This window comes from Python bivittatus, unplaced genomic scaffold, assembly GCF_059951505.1.
Source record: "Python bivittatus isolate LINGU-HERP-01145 unplaced genomic scaffold, Pbiv_v1 ctg000840_np1212, whole genome shotgun sequence".
Taxonomy (NCBI): domain Eukaryota; kingdom Metazoa; phylum Chordata; class Lepidosauria; order Squamata; family Pythonidae; genus Python; species Python bivittatus.
Window position 1 is genome coordinate 44941920 of NW_028277113.1, and position 13639 is coordinate 44955558.

Genomic DNA, 13639 nt, shown 5'->3' on the forward strand with positions numbered 1-13639 from the left:
AGAATAATGTAGGGCTTCATATACAATCCTATCCCTGTCTGTAAGCTGGACTTAATTCAGTGGAAATTATTCTCAAGGACTGGCTGCTTTAGTGTATCTAAAAAAAGAGAGCCCTGCTGGCAAAAGCAATACAAAATATTCACCAGATGTTGTTTTGTGTGTCTTTGGGTGTGTATGTGTATGTGTGTGTGATATATATATATATATATATACACACACACACACACACACACACATACATACATACACACACACATACACATACATACACATACATGCATATACATATATGCATACATACATGAAATAATTAAATAAAATTGCAATGCATTCTAAAGAAAAGTATAATTCAATCCAGTTGTAGACATAAATTAATCTTAATTAAATAAATAAAAATGTTAAATATAAATGCCGTTTTTAAAATGTAAATCATATATTTCCTAAAAGGAACTTTCTTCCCAGTACAGCAAAGAGACAGTTTTCCTGTGAAGTTTGTATCTGGAAATCCCTGTAGGCCACTCCTTCAACACAGAGTCAATATGTCATTTTATATTTTGCAAAATAATGTTTGGCTCCCATTCCTACTACTGATTCCAGCATTTGCCATTAGTTAGAGAGCGTCAGTCAGTGTTTATAGGAGATGGACTTAATTACAAATCCAGATGAGAGGTTTTCCAAAGTACATCTCTCAAAGTCACTTGTGGTTAAGCGAAGTATTAGAAACTACTGTTTGGTTTCTAATATTCTCTCCTTCCCATTAACATGTGCCAGGCCATAGACTGGCCATAAAAAGGATAAAGTATTTCCTTTCAGAGTCTCAGGGAATATCCACACTTACTGTTTAAGCTACTCCTGTTCTACACTCATGCTGGCTTGATTCTAAGCCAATTTAAGAGAATCCTGCCTGGATTGAGACATTTTGACCACAGCTTCAGTCAAGAGCAGGCTACCATGTTCTCCTATTGGACAGTTCCCCAGCTGCTGTACCCTCCAACCATTGTGTTCTAGTAATTCAATGACCAATCATTTTCCTTCCTGTGGACAGGTCTTACTGGATATATAAATAATTATGTGTGAATGTTTATGTGTATGTGCAAGTTCATCCATATACATACAACATTAAATTGAATGTATATGTACATATACATATATATATATATATATATATATATATATATATATATACACATACATACATACATATATATATATATAAAGTTAAAGCATCAAAATGCACATACATGGGGACTTCTGGGGAAAAAATGGTAAAGACAAGACAGCTCTGCTGAGCACAGAACCAACAACCGCAGCAGAATGAAGAGCTGGTGAATGGACCAGCTCTTCAGGATTCCTCTCTGGACAAAGAGAGGATTTGGGATCACCCACAAGTCCTCCTGACAGTTGCTTCTTCTGAGGAGACTGCAAGACAGTTGTCTCCAGTGGGTTTAGAGCTCTGGGAGATGAGGGATCATCATCTTTGCCCTAACCGTGGTCAGCACCTTTATGAACATAGGGTTCACATACTTCCTTTCTTAATCACTTTTGAAAATTGTTGGTTAATTGCTTTTCTTATATTAGAAACCTTCATAATGGCAAGTTTTACTGCACTGAGTGAGCTTCCTTCAATCCTTAGTGAAAGAAATTTTAAATATGAGTTTAAGGACTTAAAAAGATATATATTTTTTTAATAAACAGCAAAAGGGTGATTAGAACATTTTGGAAAGTTACAAACAGACTAAGGGCCCAGATGGATTTGAAATAAGATTTTGAAAACAAATTATAAGAATCCTTTCCATGGGAAAATGCTGTTGTTTTGAATACTCAAAAAAAATTATGATAAGATGGAATTTTGAAGGTTGGAGTCTAGAGGGAACCAGAAGGAACTAAAGATTACAATTAAAGGAGAAGAACACTTAAATCTGAGTTACTAATACAGAATGGAGCAATATACTTTAACATTGGATGTAGTGAAGAATATTTGTGAACAAGGGATCCAGAAGTTAATTTTAAGAGTTTCTGCCATTATAGATAGACTGTGTTAGGAAGATGATATAGAAGAGAAGCAAGTTTTACCAGATAGGACTGAGACTGATTTGAAAGTGGATTTTAAAATGATGGGCTATGGGAATGATGTGGAAGGAGATGCACTAGATATACAAATGAAACTGGTTGATGTCTTAAAAAACCAAGAGTGACCTGCATAACTTTCTTATATTGGATTTTAAAAAAAGACTTGTTAAAGTTTTGAAGAATTTTGTGAGAAATGACAAAGAAAAAAATGAGAAAAAATAAAGTTCTAGAACATTATTTGAAGGAATTAAGGTCAAGATTCTTAAAAGTAAAGAAATATAAAAAGATTAAGATTGTTAAAAGTAAACCAAAAAAAAGGAATATAAAGTTGGTTTATTTTATCAAGGTTAAAATAGATATGTTGTTATCTCTGGTAACCCTTAATGGACTTTTGTTGACCAGGACTGAATGACGAAGCTTTAAAGATTTATTTATAGATAAGAGATGAAATATGAGAAGAAGATACAATCATTTATTGTATTTTAAGAGAAGGTGATAAGTTACTAAAATTATTTATACTTGTTGTTATGAAGGGGGAAGTCATTTCTTTATTTTTTCTTTTTTTTCTTTACTATATTCTTATTTTTTTTTTCTATTTTCTATTTTTTTCCTTCTTTTATGCACTTTCTATTTTTTCTTTTTATTCATTTATTTTTTTTAGTTTGTAGTAGTTCTTATTTTAATTGTAATGTTCAATAAAATTACTATTGAAAAACAAAATGCACATACATGTAGGCACAATAAGCACCATTAAAGTAAGAATACATTATTTATTTTTATTGATTGATTGATCATATTTATATAGCCGCTCATTTCCCAAAAAAGTTACTTTTCTTACTGCCCTGTTGGTCCTTGACTTCCAGGGCTCTCTTTACTAGGAATGCTGTAATAGCATAAGGTCTACAACAATTGCCTTACAAATAGAACGTTGGTAAGTTGAAACCTGGCAAAATGTAAAAAAAAGAGAAAATGAACAAGTAAAAAAATGAAGAAGAAAAAAAACAATTGACACAAAGATATAATATCAGTTAAAAAAGCTGTACAGCTGGTGCTAAGTATAGCACTGATGAGAAATTAACCATAAAAAATGCAATGCATTAAATTATTTTAGCAACAAGGAAAAGGATTTCAAAGATCTTTCTGAATCTCTGAGCTTAATGCCAAAGTCTCCACTATTTTGTTATTTAAAGATACCATTTAAAAAGAGAGAGAGAGAGAGAAACAACTACTTAAATATTACAGGTAAATATTAAGTTTCTAACTTTCCCTTTGTTGTACTCCAACTGATATTAAAAATTAATTTTTATTTTCCATGAGTTTTCTACTTTTCCCTGTGCTTTTTTTAAAGTAAGTCCAACAGTGCACTGTTTTCATCATTTTTCCAGTCACTTAATGTAGGAGAATATCACCCTCACCACCCAAGCACCCTGCAGAAAATGATGAAATGATACACTGTTGGACTTACTTTTTTAAAAAGCACAGATAAAAGTAGGAAGCTCAAGGAAAGAAAAATTGTAATTAGAAATATTCTGCCAAGTTTCAAACCTTCTGTTTACAAGAACAGAACTATTATAACCATTGTGGTCTTACAGCATTCCTAGGTAAAAAATAGTTGCAGAAGATATCAGAAACCATGGTAACTATTCACTCCTTTGAGGGTGAGTTCCTGCCTTGGTGAAGTAGACATTGCACTGTGACTGTTCAGCTAAAATGAAGTAAAATGCACCAGCCAAGATGAGTGCATAAAGGGAAAAGAGTTCTTTAAAACCATAGCAGAAAAATGTGCCAAATTTACCAACTCTCCTTCTGTAACAGATTCAACTTGGTGATGTACTATGTGGAAAAGTATTTCTTTCAAAACATGTCTAGAATGAAACAATTTCCTTTTTTATAAAAAAATAAAAATAAAAACAATGTATTATTGCTGGCTAGTAAAGTCAGTGATGACAAGCGATTGGAAAACGGAAAGATAAATTGGTAACAAATTGTGCTTCCCCCCTAATGCCGAGGCCTGACTAATTATTTTTGAGGCCTTGGATAATAAAACAAACAGGCACATCTTCTGTTCTGGAAAGAAAAATGCAATAGAAAGAGTAACAATGCAATTATTGTAGAATACTACGAACAGAGAATGATAGTAATACACAATTCTTGGTTGCGTTTTCACATCCCTATTTATCGTTTGCCTCAGGTAATAATAGTTACTTAATGCATGTCCAGACAAACAATTCAATGCTCTGTCAATGGTGCTTCATTTTCCTTTCTTATTCTAATTCTTATACCTCTAGAATCACTTTCAGGAACAAAATAACAATAAAGCAGTGCTATTTCACCATCTCATTTATGTAATTTTGGCCATGTTTTCAGCTAAATGAAAGCGACATTTAGCAAACTTGGCTCTAAATAGCTCTAAGGTATGAGTTGGAATATCTGGCAGAGGGATGGAATGCTCCTGAATACAACAGATCTCCCTTTAAAACATAGCAAATGGTGGAAAAACAAAAAAGCAATTGGATGAAATGACATTTATTGATGGACATATGACTATAAAATAATTTTGCAATGTTGTTTATATTCTGCAATGTTGTTTATATTTTTGCAATGTTATATTACATGGGGGTGGGAAAGGTACATATTTTTGTGACTGTAGCAGTTGCATAAACAAAAATGTACGATTTTTTTTCCCCAAATGGCAAATTGTTTGAAAGGGAAAGCTTATAGAAACTAACCTCATGGTCAAGCGGTGGATTCATGCATGTCACTGAATCACAATATCATCTCTTTGACTTTAGCTTAATGTGTGTGTAATTTGAATCCAGCCATTGTGCTTTGTAAACCATGATTCATAGCTTAGCACAATGTGAATCAGACAAATGTGGCTTATTAAACAAATCATGATCAAGCAAACCAAATTTTGCCATGGCTGTGAAATTAGTAATATTCATATTGTGTTATTGTCTGATGGTCAGTAGTATTCCCATCAGCATAGATGTTGTTCAGAGCAATAGCTATCTGATCTATTTTTCACTGTCAGTAGAAATGCTAGAACTGCATCTGCAAAGGATACGCTTGTGTCATTTCATTGCACACTTCTCAGATTCTGTTTCTGAGCTATGTCAGAGGTGGGGTGGGGTATTCCTGGCAATCTTTTAAATCAGATAAAGTTCCCATTTGTTGATTCACTCATATCTCTGAAAAATCATAGGTCAAGCAATCAGGTAGAAAACTTTCAGTTAACATCTTTGTATCTTACTATGTTTTATTTTATTTTCTTAATTAAAGGTTTGAAATCTAAAGAGATTGACAAGTGATTTAGTTTATCAAGCTTTCCCACAGCATATTCTAGATGTTATTTTTCTTGTGTCCTGGTGAATATTTACAAGTAGAAAATATTAGCCAAGGCTTTTAAACACTCCTAAAAATGTGGTGCTAGGTTACATGCATCCTTGGACTGATACAGTAGTGTTCTAGTATATTTAAGTGATTAAATATGCACTAATAATAGCAGTGGAACTTCTAAATAAACACAAATAGGATTTTACTACATGTCTTATTTGAGGTGCACCTTTACACTATAAAATTTAATCACACATCTTTATCACATTAATATCCCCTATTCTTAAGTCTTAAGGTATTTGAGAGGTGTGTTTTATCATATATAAAATACTAAAAAGTGTAATATCTGTGCAATATCATCTTCTAGAATGTAGTTGAACCTGTGTTTTTTAAAAAATGAATTCAGTTATTAAATGATTTTGATTCAAAAATACTTTTGAAAATCACAGAGATGTACTCTGAATCAGAATAGTATGCTAAAATTATCTGGTGAGTTGGAATGGGGTCATCATAAGTCAGATCTACCACATCATCACCAGCCTTTTCTTTGACTAATCATTCCCAATAAACTTTAAAACCAACCTGCTGTTTCTCCACATTGTCCTCACTATGCACAGTCTCAATCATTTTCAACGTGCTGTTATCTATACAGTATTCTTACAAGACTGAAGCTTGCAGAGAATTTCTTCAGGTAATTGCTCAGATGAAGCTAGGAACAGCAGACATTTCAACCAGTGCTCACTTTTTCTATTTCAACCTGATCATTCATTCAGTCTATCCTTCCCAAAACTTCCAGTACTTCATGAATGAAAAAACAGCCTCTTTGCTCAAAAGAAAACAAATTTGTAGCATTCCACACATAGAGACATCATGTATTTGTCCAAATGTATTTATGTATATTTGTCTAGTGATTTGCAAATCATTCCTCTTGATATGCTGCTATGGGAATAGTTGCAAAGAAAGATTGATTTTTGAAACTGTTTTATGTATAAGGAAACCTCAAAAGGCTTCTTCACAGTATTGTGTTGGACTGTATTCACCACTGCAGAGTGAACTTTGTGGCTAGGGTGTTTCAGTAAGCCTTGTGAAGTATGTTACCTCATCAAATCCTCAGAGTGTTGCATGATAGCAAAAACCTGTGAGAGTAGCATGCCAGCAAAATAGTATTTGAGGGCTGAATAAAAAACTAGCTAGTAATTGTAGACCAGGATGCCTCCAATGAGAAAACAAATAGCTACAAATGAACATGAACTTGTTTAGAAGGCAGGTCTCATGTGACTCTGAAGTGAGAGTGGGGAAATATAAACAGGCTTTCCATGAATGGAAAGGAGTCTGGTTGTAGAAATAAGTGTTGGTTTGAAGACAGCATTGTGTAATAGAAAGGGAAATAAGCATATACCCACACCTCAAGAAAAGACCCCCCCCAAAAAAGGTTTCTATTTAAATTTATAGTATATTCATGCATTTTGAATTTTTTTGGCTTTAACACAGAAAGTGTTTGGGGGGTGGGGAACATTCAAACCATCCAGTCCTTAAAACTGCCAAGTGTACTGAGGACAGATGGGACACACTTATGTTAATTGCATCTATGCAATCATGCATATAATTATCAGGTTAATTAAAAGCAACTGAGATGTACACGTTTTGCACTTCATCAATTCCAGCTTAGTACAAGATTGAGTGTTTAAAGAGATCCTAGCAAGTATAGATCCTCAGATCTACAGAAATATTATGACTTGAAATGTTCTAACTCTTACACATTTAAAATGAACTGGGGTTTCCCATAGCACCAATTCTTTCAGGACTAAACATTATGAAACACGCCTATGTTTTCTGGAAGTCCAAATAATTCCAAAGGAGATTGTTTATTAGTTATATGTATTAAATAATATTAGAGCTAATGATATACAGAGCAATAAAATAATCACTTGGTATTAGGTAAGTGCAGTCAAACTACAGTTTTCACATTAATACCGAGATTTTAGGCTAAAGGTATCTACAGAAAACAAATAGCAAGAAAGTAAAGAAAGCTAAAGAGAAAGAAGGACTTTGCAGGTTGAGTTCATGGGAAAAAAGGACATAAAGAAAAGCAAGGGAAAATAAGAAAAGTTACCTGTCCTTGTCTGGTAGTTTGTATGTGATGGCCTCTGGCTTAGCTCCTTTGGAATAAAAACAAAAGACGTAGAGAGAAAGGAGAGTTGCTCAGTTGAGCAATAATCCTTGTTCTTTTCTGACTAGCTGGATCAAAAGGCATTTTTATCCTTATCTTGGGGAATTTAACAAATTAAAAAACAAAAATAAAAGTTCTGTCTTCAGGAGTTGGGAAATCATCAGTAAGATGTCATATAGAAACAAGGAAAGAAATGTTCCTTCTCCTTCCTGAGGATAGGGAAAAAGAATGAGGAAATTCTGTAGACAGGATATCTTAATTATTATCTGAAGAAAAGGCTTTACTTAAGTTGTTGGATTTAGGAACACATGATAAACTTTAAAAGTGGAATTATGGATGATTCTGATACCCAAAATATTAGTCTATTTCTTTCACATTCAGCATCCAAAAAATAAGAAAAGTCTAGGGATTGTCACACACAAACAGCATAGCCTACCTTTCCCTTTTAGCTTGAATAAGAAAGTGCAAATCAGCATAAAACTTACTTAGTATCTATGACTATAGCTTTTGCCCTTAGGCAATGTCTGAAGTTTCATAAGTGTTAATTGAGGAGTGGAAGCATTAATAAAGTTAATCCAGAATCTTTGCAGAAGTTCATAGATATTGCTTGGAAATATCTTGTCTGAATTTCAGTGATGGAAAAGCTTCTCCCATACCCTTTTTCCAACTGGAATGGAGCTCCTCCTTTCAGCTGGGGGTTAAAGTGTGTGAGAACTTTCTAATAATTCCTCCTGTTGTGCTGGTGGAGCATATGTATCACACAATAAGATCTGTGGCGTGGGGGTGGTCAGTCATGTCTTCATGCTGAATTTTCCACACATCCATCAGGATAAATCTATTTCACCTTCTTCTGTAATCACTTGCATGGCCAATATTATTAAGCTTTAATAACATCTGAACAAATAGCTCTACATCTGCATGAGCTTTCAACTAAATCATAGGAAAATTACATACATACATTCCTGAAATGGTAGTTAAAGTAATAAAGGTTTCTGTGAGCAAAGCTTATCTGGCTTAGATAATTGTTTAGTCGTTAAGTCGTGTCCGACTCTTCGTGACCCCATGAACCATATTGCGCCAGGCCTTCCTGTCCTTCACTGCCTCCCTGAGTTTGCTCAGTTTCATGCTCATTGCTTCAGTGATGCTATCTAACCATCTCATCCTCTGCCGTCCTCTTCTCCTTTTGCCTTCAATCTTTCCCAGCATCAGGGTCTTCTCCAAAGAGATCTCTCTTCGCATTAGGTGACCAAAGTATCTGAGCTTGAGCTTCATTATCGATCCTTCCAAGGCTTAGATAATGAAACTTCCCATTTTTTTTTAGGTAAGGGAGGACATGTCAGCTACAATAGGACTCCAGTGTGAATCAAATATTTGAAAAAATAATATGGTACATATTTGGAATGAATGTTAGGGTCAGTTTGACCCTTGTCCCTTTTCCTAGAAATTTATGAAAATCCACAACAAGGCGTGGACCATATAGAACTTTTCACTTAAATACTGAATGCTTTTTGATGAATGGAATGAAAGCAGTGAACAGCCCTATTGCCAATTTCAGGAATGTATTACATGTCACATGTATACAAAAATCAAGCAAAGTAAATATGCATATATATTAGTTATTGTCTGCTATTCATATAACTCACTCAGCCAAAATATCTGGTTAACAAGAATTCATGTGCCACTTACCTCCCACCATACGTACATACACATGCAGATACAAATACTTAAAATGATGTCTGCTCCAACTTTGAGTAACACTGTAAACCTAAGTCTTTGATTAATGGGTATTGTGTGATTGGAGTGTGCATGATAAGATGGTGATGGTACATTTGTCATGAACCAGACTTTGGGCTTAGAATATGATTAGAACACAGCCCGATATGTTTTCCATTATACAGTAACAGTTTACTGTATTATGAATATAGTACCATTTTTTTTCCAGTGGCTGGGACTCCAGAAAAGAATTTTGAAGGCAAAAACTAAACATGAATATGTTGTTAAAAATGGGATCATAAAGGCTTTATTTAAAGGAAGTATTAAGTTTTACTATTTTCTATCCTCATAAACTCAGTGTATCCAGTAATAAAAACCCTTATGTGAAAGAAATTAAGCTGCTCTGGATTCAGACTAACTGTAGCTTTGTTGCTGAGGCATTAATCCTAAGGAACATTCACTGTTTTTTTGGTTTAATTCATCCCCTGGACAACCACTTTATACAAACAAGACCCTGCTTCATTCCCACCAATGGAGAATTGATCTATACCTATAATGATGCCAAAAAGTCTCAACTGATCTACTGCCAAGTGTATAAAAGATATCAAAATATCTCTTCAGGGCTCAGGGAAAAAAATCACAAGTCACATTACAAAATAAAAGAATTATTGCTAATATAGTTGAGGGATTTTCTTCATAACACCCCTGAGTTTGTTTGCATTTTTATTATGCTTCATTTTCTATCCCTTTTCATTGTTTTTCAGGTGTTTTGTTGCTAATAGTGGAAACTATTTCTGTAGACAAATATCAAAATATATTTTATTGCATACATTGCTTAAAAGAACATAAGCAATCATGGCTCTTCCATTTATTCCTTGTTTTACATTCAGAGTAACAGGAGGAAGGCAGTTATTCTAATAACTTTCTGGTGGATAGACTTTTTTCTTCCCATTCTGAAACAGGTCACAGAAAGCATGGTACACTAATTTTGACTAACAAACTATAAACAATTTAACAAATAGAGAAAGTACTCTGTGTTTTAGGTCATTGTTGAACCAATGTGTACCTTTAGTCCAAATAGATTGCCAATTACCTTGAATCAAATGTTCTTATTTCAAGTAATTTAGCTATAGGTATTACATTGCCAAAAAGAACATCTTTTCTTAATTTTAGGTACAACTGTTATTCAATGTTTGTGTGAAAATGTTGTATTAATAATTTTTTTTTAATAATGTCATTGTGCTAAACTAATAAAAGAACACTCTTCTTAACTGTACTCATAGCTGCAGGGCTTAAACTGACTATAGTGTTTGAGAATTATGGAAATTGTAGTCCAGCATATTTTTAGGATACCAGTTTGGGGAAGACTAATAGGTTTCTTCAGGGCAATACTGTTCTTGTACCATAAGACATCAGAAACTATAAAGCATTGTACTAACACAATCCCATGTAATTCTATTCCAAAATCAACTTTTAATTAATGAGGCTTACTTCAAAGTAACAATGTAGATTGCCATCTTAATGTGTTTTGTAAAAAGCTAATGATTTGGAGCACAATCAACTATGTTTATTTTATCACAGTTTAGAAGGGCAAGACAGTTCACAGCTGGTAAGCCAATCTGGGGAGAGCATTCTAAGCCAGGGTTTCGTTTCTAAATGGGGACAATAATCACATATCATAGCTCAGATGCATAGGAACTCTTATGAGGCCTCTGATGAAGCTCCTAAGCTTTGAATAGGTGCGAGCAAAACAGGCATCTCTAGGTCTAAGGTTTTAAAAATAAAAACTAATAGTTTGAGCTGGACTATACATATTCATAGAACTGACAGTTAGAGTAGTAATCTCTGTTATAGTCAATGGGTGCAAACACTTTGAGGATTAGAAAGACCATGGTCAGATATAAAGAGCCTGAGACCAGACAGATCTATTGCAATCATAACACATTGTTACCATCATAGAGGAGCCAGTTTGATGCAGTGGTTATCGCACCAGGCTAGAAACCAGGAGACTGTGAGTTCTAGTCCTGACCTTAGACACAAAGTTCTAGTCCTTGGGCCAGTGTTTCTCAACCTTGGGAACTTTAAGATGTGTGGACTTCAACTCTCAGAATTCCCGAGCCAGCCATGCACGAAGGCATGAAGTTCTAGCGCTGACCTTAAGGCATGAAGCCAGCTGGGTGACTTTGGGTCAGTCCTTCTCTCTCAGCCCTAGGAAGAAGAAAATGGCAAACCACTTCTGAAATCTTGCCAAGAAAACTGTAGGGACTTGAAGGCACACACACAAACAACATCCATACAGAGAAGCAAGCCTACTTCAATTCAATGCCCAGGTGGGAAAGATGCAAGATTTGAACCTGAAGGTGTATGGAGGGAGAAAGAGAGAAAAAAATGAGAGACAGAAAAGACGTTGCTTGAGGCTTACAGTTGACAGTTGCTGATTTTCTGCTCTAATAACAGCTTTAATAGAATTTGTAATAAAAATAGTTTATCAAAGAACTGTGTCCTTGAATCTCAGCTTGCTAGCCTTCAAGTTCAGGTAACAGTTTGGGTGAAGGCTGACAAGAATAATGTACCTAATTGTATAACTGGAGAGCAAAAACATTTAAATATTTTTTAAATACCTACATTTCACTTAGCCAAGACTGCTTTGCTTCAAGATACCTCCTTGGAAATTAAAAGAGCCAAGTGAAAATAGCATTTTTAAAAATGTACACATTTATCCAAGAAGATATGAATTACTATGATGTGCTGCATTTCTTAAATATAGGCACTAGTACTGGAAGATAATAGATGCTGAAATGGGTATAGCAAAAGAAATAGAAAGAAGGAACTATAAAGAAGCCTTGATACAAGGCTTTAGAAGAAATGAATCACACAGTACTGACTGTTGAACTAAAATTCTGTAACTCATTTCCATCATCACAACTGAAATTTAACTGAAAATTTTCATACTGCAGTTTAAAAAACTGGCATAAAATAAATTTCATCATGATAATATATGTCTTTAATTGTATCTTGGAACTTTTTTAATTCGTATGTTTGAATACAAATGCATTCCTCCTCATCAATGCTTGTTTTTATCTGGCTATGAAACCATCAACTTAACGTTATGAAATAGCAATTTGTTTTCATGGAAATGAATTGGATGTTACAATTGTAGACTGACACTTTAAGATCAAGAATAAGAGACTAGTTAGCACAGAAGTCCAGCAATCATCAAACTTTTCTGCAACTGTCTAGTCAAGCATCAAATATGGAAACCTTACAGATCTCTCTCTCGCTCTGCATGTGTGTACGTGTGCATACACAAGTGGGAGAATATAGCACTAACAAGAAATTATATTGGTGATACAATATGGAGGGGTTTTTGTTTCTAATTTCATTTCTCATATTCTGATACCTGAAAGTTATCTTGAATATATCAGTACATTTATTTTTTTTAATCTGCGCTCAGTAGTTACCGACTCTGCAGTGACTGCTTGGACGAGTCCTTGCAGTTTTCAAGGCAAGTGTTTCGGAAGTGGTTTGCCAGAGCCTCCTTCCTAGAGCAGAGCCCAGCTGGTGAGCGCAGGAGGCGGGGTTTCCATTGCTTCGCGCCCTTTTCAGGTGCGCACGGTTTTTCGCGCTTACCAGCAACTGCTCCTGACTCCTTTTTGCAAGGCGCCGCCAGCATTTTTCCTCCCACCAGAGTGAGAGTACCCATTTATCTACTCACATGAGTTTTAGAACTGTTGGGTTGACAGGAACTGGGGAGGAAACAGGAGCTCACCCTGTTAACGCGAAGGCTGGACTCGAACCACTGAAGCGTCGACCATTTCTGGCCAGCAACTTTCAGCGTCATTAAGCTGCTGCACCACCGCGTCCCCTTATCAGTACATTGCATAGACTCAAAGTTGTGGAATGTAACACTACGTTAGCTTGCAAGAGAGTACATTAGAACTCTGTGGCTTGCACAGAGTAGTATGACCAGCATGCTTGGGGTAAAACTGGACTTTGTTTGCATATGTGGTATATAGGCCAAAATGTGCCAAAACTGACTGGGGTTATAGATGCAGCATGGTCCTTTGAGGAATTTCCTTACTCGTCTTACAACTTACTCCTTTAGTGAGTAGAAAAAAACAAAGAGCTAGATCTGTAAACACCTGGAACATAATGAAGAAGGCATGGGAATGCCTGCAGAGTGCACCAGAGCTACCCAATTTAGAAGACCTTTAGCCAGTGCTGTGGGAGAAGATTCCATTCAGTAATAAATTTATTCCTTGAATCTGCTTCGGGAATATGGAACTAGGAGAGAATCTGACCATTGTACTTGGTACAAACGTTTAACAGTGGACATGGAATATTTGTCCA